General features: G+C 44.5%; 1 protein-coding gene across 2 annotated transcripts in view; it reads right to left on the reverse strand.

The window, feature by feature from the left end:
- The window catches only part of Rad51 (RAD51 recombinase), a 25159-nt gene that overhangs the window by 19651 nt on the left and 719 nt on the right, over positions 1-4789 (reverse strand). Inside the window, exon 1 of one of the 2 annotated variants that reach the window (XM_013010036.1) lies at positions 3184-3239. The exons of the other annotated variant lie outside the window; for it this stretch is intronic. The gene's annotated coding sequence lies outside the window, so the exon portion shown is untranslated. Of the gene's footprint in view, positions 1-3183; positions 3240-4789 lie in introns of those variants that run through there. 2 annotated transcript variants of the gene reach the window in all.

Genomic DNA, 4789 nt, shown 5'->3' on the forward strand with positions numbered 1-4789 from the left:
TTTTTTTTGGGCGGTTGTGGGGCCTGAACTCTGGGTGCTGTCCCTCAGCTCTTCAGCTCAAGGCTAGTGCTCTACCACTTGAACCACAGCGCCACTTCCGGCTTTTTCTGCATATGTGGTGCTGAGGAATCGAACCCAGGGCCTTGTGCATGCAAGGCAAGCCCTCTACCACTGAGCCACCTTCCCAGCCCTGTTCAATTTATTTGAGGACTCTCCAAACAGCCTTCCAGAGTGGTTATAAATTTACATTTCCACTAGAAGTGTAACAGGACTCCTTTTCCCAAACATAATAAAGGCTATATATATAACAGTCTCACAGCTATTATCATACTAAATGGTGAAAACCTCAAAACTAAAACCAATTCCTCTAAAATAAGGGAGACAAGAATGTCTATCCTCTCCACTCTTTTTCAGTATTATTCTGGAATTCCTAGCCAGAGCAATAAGGCAAGAAAAAGACATAAAAGGGATTCAAAGTTGGGCCCCAGTGGCTCATACCTGTATTCCTAACCACTCACTCAGAAGACTGAGATCTGAAGATCACGGTTTGAAGCCAGCTGGGGCAGGAAAGCCTGTGTGACTGATCACAAAAATGCCAGAAATCGGAAGTGACGCTGTGGCTCACGTAGTAGAGCGCTAGCCTTAAGCTGAAGAGCTAAGAGACAGCGCCCAGAGTTCAAGCCCCACAATCGACCCCCCCCAAAAAAAGCCAGAAATGGAGCTGTGACACAAGTGGTAGAGTGCTAGCCTTAAGCAAAAGAAGCTCAGGGACAGTGTCCAGGCCCTGAGTTCAAGCCCCAACACCAGCACAAAAGAAAAAGAAAAACCACCTCAAACTATCCCTATTTGCAACTGACAGCAAAGGACATAAAGGACATAGTTACTAAACTAAAAAAGATATCCTGAGCCAGACACCAGTGGCTCATGCCTGTAATCCTAGTTAGTCAGCAGGTTGAGATCTGAGTATTACGGTTCAAAGCCAGCATACAGAAAAGTCCTTGAGACTCTCACTTCCAATTAATCATCAAAAAGCCAAAAGTAGAGGGGTGAATCTTTTGGTAGACTACCAGCCTTGAGCAAAAAAGCTCAGGGACAATACTCAGGGCCATTAGGTCAAGCCCTAGGAAGGAGACACAAACCACAGACAGACAGACACACAAAAGACATCCTACAGAGTGGGAGATCTTTACCAGCTATGTTCATCTAACAAGGTTCTAATATCCAGAATATACAAGGAGCTCAAGAAATTAAATCTCCCCCAAATCAATAACCCAACTTAAATAGGCAAAGGAGCTAAAGAGAGACTCCTCAGAAGAAAGGCCAATAAGCACAAAAGGAAATGCTCGATGTTCCTGGTCATAAAGGAAATGCAAATCTAAAAAGCTTGGCCAACATTGAGAATGGGAACAACAAATATCAGAGACATAAAAGAGAAAAAGGAATCCTATTACTAGTACTGCTGGTGAGAATGTAATCTAGCATAACCATTTTGGAAGGGGGTTTCCCTTTGGGCTGGGAATGTGGTTCAGTGGTAGAGCGCTTGCCTAGCATTCACGAAGCCTTGGGTTTGATTCCTCAGTACCATATAAACAAAAAAAGCTAAGTGGTGCTGTGGCTCAAGTAGTAGGTAGAGTGCTAGCTTTGAGCAAAAGAAGCTCACGGACAGAGCCCAGGCCCTAAGTTCAAAGCCGCAGGACTGGCCAAAAATAAAGGACAAATTGTTCCTTGGGAGAGTCCCTTGACTCCATTCTAAGGACCCGAAAGCAAAAATACCTACAACTTCTAGTTTGTCTATGTATTGTATTTGTTTTAACATGACTTCCATAGTCCCTCTAAAGGTCTTAAAAAAAAGGGCAATAAATGGTATAAACTCATGACTAACAGGTCTATCTAGAATACTAAAAATTAATATACTTGATTGCAGGTTTTTTTTTTTTTTGCGGGGGGTCCAGTCATGGGGCCTGAACTCTGTCCCTCAGCTCTTCAGCTCAAGGCTAGCGCTCTACCACTTGAGCCACAGTGCCACTTCCGGCTTTTTTCTTTTTGCTTATGATGATTTTCATTTTTGAGCTCAATTTTAATGCATGTTTTACAGGTCCAAACTAAAGCTTACAGTTGTGTGCCAATGTCTAATGCTAAACAGGAGACTAAGGTCTGAGTATATGGTTTGAAGCCAGCTGGGCCAAGAAAGTGTGTGAGACTCTTCAATTAATGACAGAAAAAGCCAGAAGTGAAGGTGTGGCTCAAGTGGCAGAGCACTGCTAGCCTTGAACAAAAAAGCTCAGAGATAGCACACAGGTTCACAGCTCAAGCTCCAAAACCAGTGCAAAAACAAAACAAAACAAAGCCTATCTAAAGGTTTTTCTAAGGTCAAGGTTAATGCATTTGCACTCAGCTCTCTGTGACTATGGAAATAACTGCTTGTGTGCTACTGTGCTTGTCAATCTTAGAATATTGAACAGTATCTAAGTCACAGTTCATTTAAGTGAAATAGTCGCCTTGGACTGGGAATGTGGCCTAGTGGTAGAGTGCTTGCCTAGCATGCATGAACCCCTGGGTTTGATTCCTAAGTACCACATAAACAGAAAAAAACAGAAGTGGTGGGGCTGGGAAGGTGGCTCAGTGGTAGAGCACTTGCCTTGCATGCATGAGGCCCTGGGTTCGATTCCTCAGCACCACGTAAGAAAAAAAGCCGAAGTGGTGCTGTGGCTCAAGTGATAGAGTGCTAGCCTTGAGCTGAAGAGCTGAGGGACAGCACCCAGGCCCAGAGTTCAGGCCCCACAAACGGACCCAAAAAAACAACAAAAAAAAAAACAGAAGTGGTGCTGTGATTCTAGTGGTGGAGTGCTAGCCTTGAGCAAAAAATAAGCTCAAAGACAGTGCCCAAGCCCTGAGTTCAAGTGGCAGGACTGGCCAAAAAAAAGAAAAGAAATAGTCGCCTTGTAAATGAGTATGTAAAAATGTAATTTTTAATGTTAATTGTTGCTACATATCTGTTCCAAGCATATAAGTCTTCTGGGATACATAATGAAGGAAGACACTATGCCAAGCAAATACCCTCTCAACTAATATTATACCAAGCAGACTTACGTGCCTGTGCTCCTAATGGTAAGGAGAAAAGCTTAATAGTACTAACAATGCTGTCAATTTTAACATCCTACATGCCATATGCACTATAAATACCTGATTGTAATCAGAGTAAGTCTCCAGCTTTGAGTAGAGGCTCCTCTCCACAGATTTTTCCCCCCAATAAACCTGTGGTAGTGTTGAATCTTCTATTTTCTATGCCTTTTTGAACTTAACACACACTACAGAAGAAAATATGTTAGCCAAGGAAGACTCTTTTTTGGGGGGTGGAGAGTGCGGGAGGGGGAGGTGATGTCAGTCTCATGGGGCTTGAACTCAGGGCTGGGCACTCTCAGAGCTTTTTTGGTCAAGGCTAGCACCCAACCACTTTGAGCCACAGTTCCACTTCTGGCTTTCAAGTGGTTAATCGGAGACAAAGAGTCTCATGGCCTTTCCTGCTCCAGCTGGCTTAGAACCAGCTAAGATCCTCAGACTTCAGCCTCCTAGGTACCCAGGATTACAGTTGTGAGCCACCGGCAATCTGGAAGACTTTTAAGAGTAAGTTTTCAGTTTTCAGCCACTGGCGGCTGGCCTGCTATTTTTGATTCTGGAGATGGAATTCAGGCCCTTGAATATGTTAAGCAGTTGCTCAACCCCTAGATCAAGTTAAATTCAAAAGTCCCCGTCCCCCCAAAAAAAACCCAAACAATTAAAAGGCTGGAGTTATAGCTCAGCTATGGAACACCTGGCCTCATAAGCACAAAGCCTTGAGTTCAAATCCCAGTACCAAATTTTAAAAAGTCAGTATTACAAGCATGAAAAGTCGTATCACAACCAAAAAATAGGTGAGATTTTGTTGTTGGTCATGGGGCTTGAACTCTGGGCCTGGGTGCTGTCCCTCAGCTCTTCAGCTCCAGGCTAGCGCTCTACCACTTGAGCCAATACTCCACTTAAGGTTTTCTGAGTAGCTTATTGGAGAATCTCTCAGCCTTTCGTTGCCCAGGCTGGCTTTGAACTACGATCCTCAGATCTCAGCCAGGATCCTGAGTAGGTAGGATTACTAGAGTGAGCCACCACTCCCAACTAACTAGTTAAGAGTTTTTAACAGGTACTTTGGGACAGAAGATATCATATGGCCAACAAAAGCACGACCTTATCAATAACTCCGAAAATTTAAGCCCTCTAGAACAGTTAAAATTAAAGAAAAAAAACAAAGTAATGGCAGGTGTGTGCAACAAACTACTCCACAGCTCCGCTGGAATGAAACCCCAAACAAGCAGCACCTGGTAGTATTTCGAATTCAAGGCCAGTTTGGGCTACACAGGGACACCGTCAAAAGACAAGCATTAGGAAAACAAACAAAAACCAACAAGAGGCAAAGCCGGTTGCTGCTGTTAGAATTCGGTAGTGACTTTACCATTGGGAAAGGAGAAAAGATTAGCCAACGGGGGCTCCTGGGGTGCTGACAACATTGCATTTCTTTCCTGCGTGGAGAGCACACAGACACACGTCTTTTTAAGGTAATTTTCGGAGCCCTTACACTTGTAATGATGCACGTCACACTCCACACATTTATTGAGAGTAAGGCTGTGGGCCCGGCCCGCCTGCTCCTCCCAATCCCCCCGCCTCCGCCAACTGGGGTTACAGGCTTGGGCCGCACGACTGACCCCCTTCAGAACTGTCTCCCCCGATAACTGGCACCAAGCAACACCAGCTTCCCCCG

The sequence above is a fragment of the Dipodomys ordii genome, unplaced genomic scaffold, assembly GCF_000151885.1.
Source record: "Dipodomys ordii isolate 6190 unplaced genomic scaffold, Dord_2.0 Scaffold11, whole genome shotgun sequence".
NCBI classification, from domain to species: domain Eukaryota; kingdom Metazoa; phylum Chordata; class Mammalia; order Rodentia; family Heteromyidae; genus Dipodomys; species Dipodomys ordii.